The sequence below is a fragment of the Adiantum capillus-veneris genome, chromosome 22 (assembly GCF_014529385.1).
Source record: "Adiantum capillus-veneris isolate H3 chromosome 22, ASM1452938v2, whole genome shotgun sequence".
NCBI lineage: Eukaryota > Viridiplantae > Streptophyta > Polypodiopsida > Polypodiales > Pteridaceae > Adiantum > Adiantum capillus-veneris.
The window spans coordinates 101,107,679-101,122,698 of record NC_140952.1 but is presented as its reverse complement, the minus strand read 5'-3'; positions in this window follow the sequence as shown (position 1 = coordinate 101,122,698).

Below are 15,020 nucleotides of genomic sequence, written 5' to 3'. Positions count from 1 at the left end.
AGTAGTGGAATCAAACTCCTCCACATGTGTTCTCATCACATCCCTGTAACTATGGTCCTTCAGATTTATTCTTGTCATGATTTCCATATGTCTCAGGTAGATATGGTCATAACCCCAGTCTTGGACCATTTTCAATTATCGCATGAATGGTCTTCCTACGATGATGTCATAGTTGTTCTTCTTGAAAAAGTCAACAATACAAAGGTTTTCTTATATTCAATGCCACAAGAAGTAACAACTGCTTTTTTCTAGCAGTTTTATAGGCATTTCCATGTGTCCGTCTGTCATCCTTGTAGCCCTCACTGCTAGTTTTTTCCATTTTTTTCAGACTTCTTTTGTTGCGGTGGCAACACCAGCTCCACTGTCAAAGATTTCCATGGTTTTTACACCTTGGAATTCCACGAGAAGAGTGGTGTTCCCATCTTCTCCCTCATAGTACTCGCCTAGTTTTAGCTGAGGCATTTCCAACTCTTTGATTCCTTCCTCAATTTTAGTCATTGGTTTTTTTATGCTAAATTTCTTTGGGAATTTTCCCACAATAGCCCACATATTTGGTTGTATTTTGAGCAACTCAGCTAACGTTATCATATAGTTGATTGGGGTAGATAGAATATCTATCAACCCTTTTGAATTAATGACCTTGTTGGGAGACAATCTCAGTGATGGGACTGCAATAACATGTGACTTGGCATCATACTCTCCCATATAGGATGGTAGTGTTCTTAGCAAATGGGGTTGACTGTTCATAGATTGTATAGATCCTTTGTTTCCCCAATATGATTCCACTTCTAGATTCATTTGAGATCCATCCTCAAATTCCTTTATTGGTGGAAGAGACACTCCTCTTCCATCACTTGTCTGGTTTACTCGTCTGCTTATCTCACTTTTATCATTGGCCTCTCTGACTTGTTTCCACAATTCGTCAAGACCATCTATTTCTTTACAGTTGTCAGGTATAGCTATGTGAAATCTCTCAGAAGATTTATCCGTGGTATTCAACACCATCCTTGGCTCTAATGTGGGGTCCTTGAGCTTTGGTCTGTGCTTTTGACTGGAATTTGACTCTATTCGTTCCTGGCTCGGTTGGACTACTGGTGTAGGTGGGACAAGGATCACACCCTCACATTTTCCAACTGGGGGTTCTAGTAAACCCTGGACTGTTGAATGATTTTCTAGCACATTTCAAGTGTGTCCTTTTCTAGTTTCACATATGGATATGTCATCCATTTATGCTCTTGGGTTTGGTTGTTTTTGAGCCGTGTTTCATAGGATTTTAGGAGGGCATATAATGGCTCATTAACCTTTTCTACCAATACCGAGATTCACTTTCATTTCTTATAGATTACACATGAATAATTTTCAGGTGACTTATTTGGTTATAAGAAACTCACTACATCTAGTCTAAACATGATCGATCAAATTTCATCAAGAGCCACACCAATGGGACACATATTAACTACATGGTATATTAAGTGTTTGTCTTCACAAATTTTTGTCAAATTGGGTACATCTCACTCTCTTTCTAGCACTTTAGAACAAGATTATTTCACATTTTATGTTGCTGGGTGGATGCATGAATAGGTGGACCAAAAACCTTGTCCCGGACAGAGGTTTTATAACCGGTACATAAAACCTTTTCTATTAGTTCAATTCGATACATTGTTTTGAACAGATTTTTAATTAAATATAGAATTTCCACAGCTTTTTGTTAAATATAGAAGACGGGTGGCTCTGTACCTCTTAACTATGCACGTCTGCCAGCTCTTTACACCATTACTATTTCCACGTCTCTTTTCCAAATATAGAAGACGGCTCTGTAGCTCTTAGCTATGCACGTGAGCCAGCTCTTTGTCTTCCCGCTCTCTCATTTTCCTATCTCTCTCTAACTCTCTGTGTAGGAGCATAGATTGCTGTTTTACTTTGTAGGCCTATCACACATCTATTGCTGTCATATACTGCTCTTGCTCTCTGTCGGCCTATCACCTCGCGCAATCTCTCCCTCTAGCATGGAGCAAGAATCTCACACTGTATGTGACTGATCTCAGCCTCACTGTGAACTGTGTGCTAGGTATACTGTTGATGCGGTCAAGGAATATCATGCTAGGAGAAAGAGGGAGCAGCGTGCTAAGAACAAGCTTGAGCAAGTAGCACGTGAGGAAGATAATGATCAAAATGGTGCTGATGATGCAAAGCGTCAAAGACTTTGCAATGACCTTGTTATGCTCTTCAATCGGCGTACAAAGGCCCTCGATGTTGCATCACGCTCAGATATTTTGTGCAAGTTTGTCAATCATACTTCTCTTGGAGACCTTGAAATGCCCAGGGCACAAACAACCTTCGTTGAAGCCATACACAACACAATAGATGCAATCAAATTACCCAAGAGCGGACAGGAGCTCTTTCTTAAAAGGTTCATCACCACAATGCTTATGAATGTTGAGTGTACATCTACCTCAAAAGTGCATTTATTGCTAAAAAGATTGTGGTGAAGATTTTTGAGGACCTAGAAGTAGGAACTGCACGTGACGGTCTGAAGAAGAAAAGGAAAGTCTTGTTGCATAAGGAAATATCATGCCAGTATCTCTCACTCATGTTCAAAGACCATCTTAAGAAATACACAATGCATAATTTTGTGTATAGATGGCAAGTATAACAATATAAGGAATGTATGCAAAGCTTTCCAGAAGATTTTGTTGTGTCAGTTGTTGACTTTGCTGAAAATTATAGTTTCAAAGAACAAAATGAGATTCAGTCCATGCACTGGTATTCAAATCAAGTAACTATTTTTGTGCACATAACATATTTCCGAATGCAGGTAACGACATCACCCTAGATCAGTATTATTTCTTTTGTATTAAGACTTCAATAATTTCTGATTTTTATAATATGCAGGTGACATCCACAAGACAATTCACTTCTTCATTTCAGATGACAAGCAACATGACACACATTTTGTTCAACACTGTTTTCTGAAACATGCGGAATGGCTAAAGCAATTTGGTCTAAACATAAAACGTCATTGGGTATGGTCTGATGGAGCAGCTTCACAATTCAAAGCAAGAAGACCATTCTATTTCCTTTCCAGGTATACCATGTTCTAACAAACATTGGATATTACCTACAGACTCACAGGTAGGATGCATACATACAGCCATCAGTAGGAAAATGGAATTAGAAACAGAAAAGCTGTAACTGGAGTACCTTGTAACTAATCATAAAACACCAGTATCTAGAACTAGACCATATCTCGGCCGACTAGCCAAGAAAGATGTAAATTATCCAGAATAAAATGTTTGACATATAGTGGGTGGAACTTTATTTGGGATTGACAGCGATAACAAGCGGTTGAGGTTGCATGGTACTTGTCTTCCCACAATGTTAGAGTATGTTCTAATGCATCTGTGTTGTTGGATGGTGGAAGGTATAAACCTCCATCTTGTTCCTCTCAGGATTCGTTGCCACAACCATGTTATCTTACTGTTGTATTTGGATCTTCATTAATAAAGATGGTTATCATATTGTTTTTGTAATTCTGTTTGTACTTTGTTGATATTTAATGTAATTTAATTATAGAGTTTGTATATCAAAGGGGATTTTCATACTAAACACACACACACGTCTCCGTCATACCTCCCTCCCTCCCTCCCTCTCTCTCTCTCTCTCTTGTTCACATCCCTTTCTCTCTCTCTCTCTCTCTCTCTCTCTCTCTCTCTCTCTCTCTCAACACACACCACACACACACTCTCACCATCTCTCTCACACCTCTCTCTCTCTCTCTCTCTCTCTCTCTCTCTCTCTCTCTCTTGTTGGGCCCTGGCTAGGGTGGATGCTCATGTGAAGCATTCATAGTGAGTGTGTGCGAGTGTAAATGAGAATGTACACAATAGAGAAAGAGAATGCAACCTTCTATTATGCAAATGAGAGATTGAGTTACATGCTTGAGAGCCTTCTCTTATATAGGCTTATGATGGAAGGCCTAGAATGTTCTAGGGATAGAGATTGTTCCCGCATGGTTTAGGTAAGAGTGTGAGTGTGAGCTTGTGTTTATACTCTTCAATCTCCCCCTTAAACACATGCTTACACACAAGCTAAGGTTCTCAACAGGAAGAAGGTAAGAGTCATGATGGTTCTCAATTGGATTCATCATTCATGCTCTTTACAACATAGAGAGATGGATTCAACACTTAAGGTTCTAATGTGATCATGAGTGGTTCTCAATTGGATTCATCACTCATGTCTACAAAGATACAACATAAGAGGTTCTCACATGATAAATGCAACTTCACAATTGAGATTCAACATAGTGTGTTTAGGGTAGCATCCTTCTTTCTAATAAATATTAGTTCCTTCATTGTAGCTATATTTGAGTTGGCCCTTAGCATGTTTATTTGAAGAAGAAATAGAAGTAGAGGGTGAAGAGAAAGCGGAAGTTACCATATTCACTTCATCATTGTCGGAGTGATCTCTTTGATCTTCATCATCACTTTCACTTTGCACATAGTTGACACGTTTACCTTTGAAGGTAACCTTCTTGCTGCCGTTGTCGCCATTTCCGCCATTGCCTTTGGTACAAAATTGGGGTGGATGCCCCAATTTCCCGCACTTTGCACATTTTTTGATTTTGTAGCATTCGGAAGATAAGTGGTTGTACTTCCCGCAATGCTTGCAAGCCTTAGTGTGCTTTGAACTTGAAACATAGAGTGCTTTTGATGCATTAGTTTCATTGTGTGGGTGCTTGTTGTTATGGTCCTCTTGGAGAGAGTTGATTACACTTTCTAGTGTAGGGATAGGCTCTTTTTCCTTAAGTACGGTTACAATATTGTCATATGTAGAAGGAAGTGCTTTTAGAAGAACCGCAACTTTATCATCATCATCTATGTGACACTCAATGTATGAAAGTTGAGTGCATAAGCTTTTTAGCCTATTAACAAGACTAGATAGTGTTTCATTTTCATACATTGCTAGACCATATAATTGCATTTTGAGAGATATTTTAGAGTGCTTAGATTTTGCCCCAAATGTGCGTTCTAAAGTCTCCCATGCTTGCTTGGCCGATGTGGCTTCATCTAAGTGGTGAATGATATCATCCGCCACACTAGTGATGAGAATGCCTAGGGCTTTCTCATCCTTGGCTTGACGCTCTCGGATTTGTTGTGCCGTGAGGTTTTGTGCATCAGTCGTTATGATACTCCATAGCCCTTTTTTCATTAGATAACCCTTGAGTTTCACTTGCCATGTGTGAAATCCGATGCCATTGAACATAGCTATCTCCTTGTTACCCATAATGCTTAGTGATATGTGAAAATGCAAGCAAGGGGGTCCTATTTCAAGACTCTTGAAATGGTGTCTACCCTTTTACAAAAGCATGTGAGAAATGGGAGATGCGGTAATGAAAAAGGGATTATGAATAAGCACAAAAATGACCAATATGATTACCAAAATATACTCCAAATGTGCCGGAGTAGATGGGGATGATATAACTCAGCCTTGCCTTGAGATTTGATGTTGAATTTGGAGTCAAATCTGAAATTCTATTTGCTATTTTGAACTCCACCAATAGTTGTAGCCAAAAGTGCCTTCAAAATGCCTCCAAAATGAGCTAAAATGACCGCAAATTTGATGTAGAATGACAAGACAAAAATCAACCACCTGATTACCCATTGAAACAATTTTCTCACCTGTTTTTGGGCATGGTTCAACTGGCTTCTTCTTTAGAAGGGATTGGTCTTCTGCAGAAATAACTCCAAGGCAATCCTTAAGCATGCACTTTCCTTTCTCATCCAAGTGAGCATAGCAGAATGCATGGTATGCATGTGAAGAAGGCAATAGAACAACATGGCTTGAGCGATTGTGATCATGAATTTTTACACCACAAGCATTGCACACATCAATGAGAACAACACTATGTCCAGGAGCAGAAACTCGTGCAGGCAAGACTATGGTTTCAGGTAGCATTGGTTGACTAATCATGCCTACCACAAACGTGACATAGAGACCAAAGGTTTCCTCACGGTCCAAGCATTTGGATAATTCTTCCTGTAGGCAAGAGACCTCTGTTATCAGACAATGTCAAACAGGTATAAAATCAGTATGAATGCTTGAAAATCGGTATAATGATGTTATCATACCGGTTTGATTACATCCTGCTGGTATGATGTTATCCCACCGGTATAATGTTATTATAATGGATAGTATAACATCATACCGGTAGGATAACAGTATACCGGAAGCATAACATCAAACCGGTTGGATTTTATCATACTGGTTGGATCTAACCATACCGGTCGGATGTAACCATACCAGTAGGATGTTATCATACTGGTAGGATTATCTCCTAAATCCTACCGGTAAGATAACATCCTACCGGTAGGATATAATCATACCGGTAGGATGTAATCATACCGGTAGAGTATAATCCTACCGGTATGATAACATCCTACCGGTATTGTCATCTACCCTTACCGAATATGGTATAATCCTACCGGTATGAAAAATCATACCGTATGGTACTTTGCATGTATTATACTACAATTAGATGGAGTTAAAAGCATACCTGTGCCTGTTGTAGGGTGGCTTTTGCTTGGTCAAATTTTTCTTGGAGGCTATCAAGCAAGCCTGTTGGTACATTGGCATCATCATGGAAGTGCATTTGGATCGTGTCAAGGGCACCCTCGCAACGGTGCACATCGGCAACAGATTTGACAACTGAATCCTTAGCCTTCTGACACTCGATTGATACATTGTCATGAGATTTTCTAACCTCAACAAGAAGTTCTTGCAAGGAAGTGGATACTTCAACACTAAAGGCAGACTGAGTGGTCGCAAGAAGTCCACTTCCGACTGGTGTACTTCCGGATGGGGTATTTACTAAGAAGATGGCAGAACCACTTGGGGTACCTGTGGATACTTAGGAAGTCTCTAACTTCCATTTTTCTCTTTTCCTATCTAATTGACCTTCATTGGTCACATTATTCACCACCTCAGATGCAAACTCAGCCCACTTTACCGGACCTGCGCATACGAAATAAACATATCCACGTGAAGACTTGACTCCCAGCAGATAGTTTGGTGGTTTGGATTGGTATACCTGCTTGTAGAGCTGGTAGAGTGCCTTGTAGTGATCCGGCCTTGCTATTTTTATCGGCACTTTTTTCTCCTTCACTGGAAGACACGTGAAAACTTTCATCCAGTCGGATATGGGCACATCTGCATCTGTCAACTTCCTAACATCTTTCCCCACAAGACTTAACCCATATTCCCTGTGAAAATCCTCCTTTGTCGTGCAGAATGTCTTTAATGGCACCTCCACATCCTTGGGGTGAACAAAGCGGCTGATTTTGGGAGGAGGCTGTAACTTTTGTCTCTGAAAGGAATAAATCCATACTCATTACTCAATGTATCCACACCTCAGTACTCTACTACACACAGGTCCGTTGTACACAACAAAGAGAGAGACAGAGAGAGGTGACATACCTTCGTGGGAGAATGTCGGGTCTTTGTGGGGGAGACCTGTCGCGATGCATTCCTTGGGCTCTTTCTTAGGTTGCTATCCATAGCGAAGGATAAGCAGCGTGCACAGGGGGCTGTAGAGTGAGCTGAGAAAGGCGCAGAAGGAGAAAGGCACAAAGATACAGAGAAGTCACAGTCATGAAAACATTTGACTGAACATTCGTTCTGACGTGGGATCCACACGTGTTTTTGAATCCTCCACATGATTTTTAAGATTTTGTATCCTCCACACGAATATTTAATTCAAACAATTCTTGCCCATAACACTAGTTTCATACCCCCTAAATTTTAAGCCTCCAAAAGAAACTTTCAACCGGTTAAAACCGGGCCACCTATTCATGCATCCACCCTGCTATATTCTTTTATCACTTGTTTCCTTCCAAGATGTCTTGTAGGCAATAATACCCATTACTATATTATACTAAAGTGACACTATTTCTAGCAGGTACGGTCACTTACTACACCCTTGAAATTTAACTTGGTCATAAATTAATCCTTAAAAATTTTATAATTATGGTACAAATGTTCATGCAGATGGAGCACTCATCCATCTTAGCTAAGCTACTATTTAGAATTCTCCATTTAGTCACATGGTTCAAAACTAAAAAATTGTATAGCTGCTACTCAATGCCACTGGAGTTTCCCTATGTCATCTTCTTGTGTAAGAGTGTGTAAGAGTTTGTCTTCTTCCTTCATTCTTTCCTATGTGTAATATTATGTGTAGATATATCAACATCTACATCCCTTCTTTTTGTGTCAATTGCTTCCCCTTCCATTTCTCTCTTTTCCCTTCTCCACTGGCCAAGTTCAAGATTTGAATTTCATGGCCAAGGGTGGAAGCCCACCCTTTCTCCCAACAGATGCTTCTCCTCATATGGAGGAAAACTGTGCAACATGTATTATGGTGGAAAAACTAAGAGGTGGGCATTGCAAGTATACTAACACCCTGCCTCAATGAAGACCCAAAGATTCTTTGTGTTGGTCATGCACCAAATTCAAGTTGATGAAGGTGTTGAAGTACCTGGTCTTTCCCAAGAGCTTTGGTGAAGATATCTACACAATTATCTCCATTAGGACAATACTCTAGCTCCATAATCTCATCCTCAATAATCTCTCAAACATAATGACATTGAACCTCAATACGCTATGTGCGTGCATGGAAGATAGTGTTCTTGGCGATCACCATGCAATTCTGGTTGTCACATTGAAGTGTTGTTGCCAAATCCACAAGAACATCTAAGTCCATGAGAACTCGCCTGAGACAAACATCTTCACAAGCTACAAAACAACCAGTTTTATACTCTACTTCTATTGACGAAAGAGCGACAATTGACTGCTTCTTATTGATCCAAGAAATTGACTTTCTAGAATCACAATCTCCTGCCCAAATAGAGTCATGATACCCACTAAGAGTATTTGTGTCAATACCATATAAAATGACATGGCCTAAAGTACCTTTAATGTACTTAAAAATATTCATTCCTGCTTTCCAATGAGATTCCCTTGGTTGGAAAACCTTCTCAAAAAACCTACTGCAAAAGAAGTCTCTGGTCTGGTATTACACAAGAAAATTAAGCTTCCCACAAGTTTCTTGTACTTCTTGATGTCAACAAAGGGAGAAGCATCTTCCATAAAGAGTGTCACATTTACCTCCATTGGAGCTCTCACAAGTTTTCAATCCATCATCCCAAAAGCTTTTAGAATCTCTGTTGCATACTCTTGTTGAGAGATGAAGATGGCCTTTCTGGATTGCCAAACCTCAATACCCAAACAGTAATGCAACAAACCCAAGTCTGTCATTTCAAACTCGGAGCTCAAACTCTTGCAAGTCTATTGGATGAGCTTTTAATGAGCACCTATGATAATCAAGTCATCTACATACAAGATAATAATGACTTTCTTTCCATTCTTTCTAAGCACATACAAATTTACTTCAAAAGCACTTCTTCTAAACCCAAGTTTTCAAAAAAACTTATCAATTCTGACATACCATGCTCTTGGTGATTGATTTAGGCCATATAAAACCTTCTTCAATCTGCAAACCTTCTGCTTTGAATAAGGAAACTCAAACCCTGGTGGTTGCTCTACATAAACCTCCTCCTTGAGAATTCCATTCAAAAATGCAGATACAACATAAATTTGATAAATAACCCACAAATAGATAGCAGCAAGAAAAAGTACAAGAAGAATAGTGGTCATTCAAGATGTTGAAGCAATGGTTTTGAGTCACATCAAACCCTTCAACTTGTGAAAAACCTTGTGCTACCAACCTTGATTTGTACTTTTTCAATGAGGCATCAGCCTTATGCTTGAGTTTGTAAACCCATTTGGTGCTGATGACTTTCTTCTCTGGTGGCTGATCCACTACTTCCCAAGTGTCATTGTTGTGATGTTATTGTACTCTAACTACATCGCTTCTTTTCACTTTGGATCAGCCATGGCCTTGTCGATGGAGGTTGGCTCCTTCACAAAACCCACAATTTTGTTCATAAGAGCCATGTTGAAGATGTGTTTGGAGGCTCTTCTTTGTGCCTCTATTCTCTTTGACCTTTGCAAACCACCCTCCTCTTCATGGGGATTGTTAACTTGAGGATTTGAGCATCAAAGAGTTGTTGAGCCCACTTTGGTAGTGACTTCTCCTATGATGCTACAACAAGTTGGTGAGATTTATTTGATTTTTCATCATCAAACAACTCCTTCTCCTGAAATTTTTAACTGATGAGTTATTTCTTCATTTGATGAGAAAGTGAACGAACCTAGTTTCTCCACCACATGTGGCTCTTCTTCAAATACCGCATTGCGAGTAGCGACTATTTTCTTTTCCTCTAGATCGTAGAGTCTATATGCCTTAGACTCTTCATTGTATCCAATAACTGCACACTTCTTGTTTTTGACTTCTATCTTTGTTCTTTGTGAATCAAGAATATGTGTATAATAGAAGCACCTAAATGTTTTGAAATGCAAGATTGAAGGTTTCTTACCAAGATAGGCTCCTTGAGGTGTTTTTCCTTTCAAAGCCTTTGTGTAGCTTTGATTGAGAATGTACACTATTGTATTTAGTGCTTCAACCAAAAAGGAATCTAGAATATCCTTGGCTTTGACGATGCACCATGCCATCTCTACCTTCGATTGCGATGTTCCAAAACTCCACTCTGCTCTGGTGTGTAAGCTATAGTAAGCTGACATTTGATGCCATGCTTGTTGCAGTAGTTGTTGAATTCATTTGAGATGAATTTTCCTCCTCTATCTATGTAAAGCTTCTTGACCGTCTTTCTTGTTTCATTTTCTACAAGCTTTTGCCACGCTTTAAACTTTCCAAAAGCTTTAGACTTCTCACAAATGAAATACACCCACATATTTCTACTATATTCATTGACTAATAGGAAAAATAGAAAGATCCACCCAAAGTGGACGTGGACATTTTACCACAAAGATTCGTATGCACCAACTCTAGAGGAGACTGAGCTTAATTGTTACTCTCTTGTGAAAATGCCTTTCTTTGTTGCTTGCCAATCATGAAAACCTCACATACTTCATTCATATTTAAGATTTGATGCATGTGTACCACCATCTGATATCTCTACATCTCTTTTAGCACATCAATGCTTAAGTGACCAAATCTCTCATGCCATAATTGAGTTGTACCTTTTTCTGTAGTGCCAAAAGTTTGTAAAGGTTGTTGTACCTTACACCCTTTCCCAATGTGTTGCCTTTAGAATCCAAGATTTTTGCTCCACCTTTCCATATGTGACCACATGTTTCTTTTCGGCCTATGCATCACATGTTTTTATGCCATCGATGGATCCTAGTAGGATAGAGAAGATACACACCATTGTAGGATGAAGCCCACAATTCCCAACCGTAATACTCCCCTTTGGGTTTGGACTATGTCAATAGATAAAAACACACCAATTCACACTGATCATCATCCCCAATCCAAGAGACCATCTTTAATCAAAGAGAAAACTAATGATAACCACTCCAATCCAAAAACACACGTGCAATCTAGGTGTCCAGTACACAGCTCTAGTCCAAGAGTCTACAAAAGAGCTTTCATTGCCATAGATTCATTGTTTGTCCTCCTTTGCTCCTAATACTTTGTGTGCTACCCGCACCATCTCGGTGATGTCTCTGCTATGGTTGTTGTCATAGCCTTTTCATGAGCTTTATTGAATGGAAATGTACTGCTAAATAACAATAATGCAAAAAAAAAGTGATGTCAATGCTTCTCCCCTTGAAAGGAGCTTTCTAATCTGCCAATCCCTCATGGTGCAATGGAGCGGTCTTAGCATTTGGATTTTGTTTCAAAGACAGTGTCTCAACTCCTCACAATCGCACATTGCCAAAAGATATGTGTTACAAAATGACATTGTTCTTGGATGCATGAATTCTAGACTTTAATTTGTTTGTGAGAAAGGGAAAAAAAGGATTCCTTTGACACTCCTATGTGAAGTACCTCTTCACTTTAAAAGTGAAGCCGCCCTTCACAATTGGAATCTTTTATACTTTGAAAATCCTTTGATTTTTTTTTTGAAGCAAGTGGAAAGAGGTCTTGAACAATTTTGTGAATCTCCTTTTTGAACTCAAGGAATTTTTCTTTAATCTTCTTTAGAGCCCCCTCCTCTGGGAAAATACCCTTTTTTTTAAAAAGGGTTTTGGGAAGCGTGGGCACGGCGGACAACAGCCTCTAGGCAAGTACAAACAATCGATAAAAAAATTGGGCAATCCGGGATGCTTTGGCTTTTTGTGAAGGATCCTTCAAAAAAGAGATAGGCAACAATCCCACAATCATGACACCTTTTTGGCAAGTGCACTAAAAGCCTTTTTGACTTCTTCAAAAAGTAAACTTACACATGTTCAATTTCAAAAGGTAAACACACACATGTTCAAATTTCAAAGAGTGATACCTTTTCAAAAGGTAAACACACGCATGTTCAAATAGCACACACACACACACACACACACACACACACACACACACACACACAATTAATGAGTAGAATGAGCAGAGAATACGTGCCTAAGAGCTTCAATTATTGTCAAAATTAATCAAGCCATTAATTTCTCATGCATAATCCAAACATGTCATAGGAAGATTTGGTTAGAAGCTCTTGTGATGGGCTACGCTTTGATGTGTGTATAGATGTGAAGGCTCCAATGCACCCAAAGTTTTAATCTCACCAAATGAGAGGGTTTATGCACAATGCAAACAATCAAAAGGAAAAAATATAAACCTAATCACACCAAGCACTATTAATTACACAAAGCGAGGGTAGTAGCTCATTGTAAATACCAAGAACATGCCCAAACCTTGATTAAATCAACGTGTGTAAGTATTTTTATTACTAAAGATTCTAAGGGAAAATTATGATTAGCAATTAATCATATAGGGATGCTCAATCTAGCATATGAATTAGAAAGAGATTAGGATTTATGCTCATGCCAACATGATGATGGCTCTGATACCAATTGTTGAGATTAGGGAGGATATAAAAGCAAAGCATTCATAGTGTTGGCATATGTAGATGTAAGCACAAAAGTAGATTGATTGATACTATCATAAAGTGTGTACAATAGAGCTTATTATATAGATTTAGTGCAAGATTTTTATCTGGCATCATTGATGATGTCATACATTGGGTGCCTTTTTCCACATGTGACCACATGTTTCTTTGCCACCTATGTATCCCAATAGGATAGAGGAGATACACACCATCATAGGACAAAGCCCACAATTAGCATCATCTAGAATCCAAGAATTATCAACAAACAAAGTTTGTCCTGATGAGCATACCTCTTTTATGACGGACCATAGTTCAAGGTCTACCTTAGCATTATTGGTGGATTCTCTTTTTCCAATAAGCTTTCATGGTGCCATTTTTCTCGTCTAATTTCTTCCTTTTTGCAATCTTTAACAACATGACCCTTCTTGTCATGATAAAACAACTACCTAAATTTGTTTTCTTCTTGGGCTTCTTCTTAGAGGCATTTGACAAAGCCTGTTTTCTTTCTGTGGTTGTGAAAGCAACATCACCCCCACCATCTTGAGTCGTAGCTCCTCTTCAAGAAACATGGGACTTCGTTCTTCACACATAAAGGATTTGAACGAACTTGAGTGTTGAGTACCGTAATAAGACCATCATATCTTGTCAAAAGTATGTGAATGGAGAAGCTAAATATTCCAAAGAAATAGCCACACAAACAACGGCTAATTTATCTTGGAGATCTTTAATTTGCTTGATAAAGGCCTCCACCTTCTTTTCGTTAGCAAGTTTCTCAGCAGCAATTTGATTTTTGAGATTTTGAATTTTGGTACTATTGTGTCTCTTATATCGGCAAAGCCAATATGTTCCAAGCTTCATGTTCTTTAGTGGTATGATGAACCAAAGTGAGAACAGAATCACTTACACATATGACGATGGCGCACAATGCATCTGCATTCCTTCTTTTCCATGCACGTAGATGAGTAGCATCCCCAAGAATTACAAGACTTGGATTTGCAAGATCAGTTGTTGTACTGGGATCTCGGTCGTCGCCATTTGGCCCCAACATTGTATCCAACAATTCATACAAATCTAGGATTGCAAAAATTTTGAATTTCCATAGAGTGTAGTTGGCGCCATCAATCTTGCCTTCCGTGAATTCTAGCTAGTGGATGAATGTGAAGCAGAGATGCACCAACATCAACACTTGAAGATGTCGACATGATTGATTTTGCAAAGTAATACAAGTACATCTCGTATTTTCTTAGCTACAAGAACCTAGTGCTCTAATACCATGTGAGAAATGTGGAATACTATAAGGATCTAGTAGCAAGGAGAGTAGAGAGAGATATGATACAAAGTAGACTTGTGGTAAATCAAAAATTTAGATTAGCACACTATTACAAAGTGATGGATTCATCCACCCATGCACTCTCAAGGTAGAGCTTAGATGGAAATTGGACAACTAGAGCAAGTAAGAAATATAAGGGGCTAACAATCCTTCAACAAGGATGTGTATGTGTGCCTCTAGTGTATAATGGCGCATAGAGAAGGCCTCCTTATATAGATGTAAGAGAGCCTTTGAACGCCCATGTGTAGCCACCCTCAGATAACCAAGTCCAAGTAGAGCTCGTCCATGCATCCATTTGGTTGGCCGCCCTTGTGTAACCAAGTCCAAGTACGACTTTGACATGCATCCATGTGTAGCTGCTCCTCTTGGGTAGACAAGTCCACCTAGAACTCAACCATCGAACATTGAAATCCGACCACCAGCCCCATCGGTCAAAGCCCACATACCATCGGCCACCAATTGGCCGTTTTTCCATTACCTTCCAAGATATTTCGGTAAGAAGAAATATCGTACCATCCATACCATCCAGGATCACAAATAAAGATCTCATCAACGCGTGCAAAGCTAGAATCAACCAAATATATATGCACTATTGGCTTCTCCTCATATAGGGGCCGTACAAACTCTGTAACATATATTGTGGTGGAAAAATTGATAGGTGGGCATTGCAAGTATAT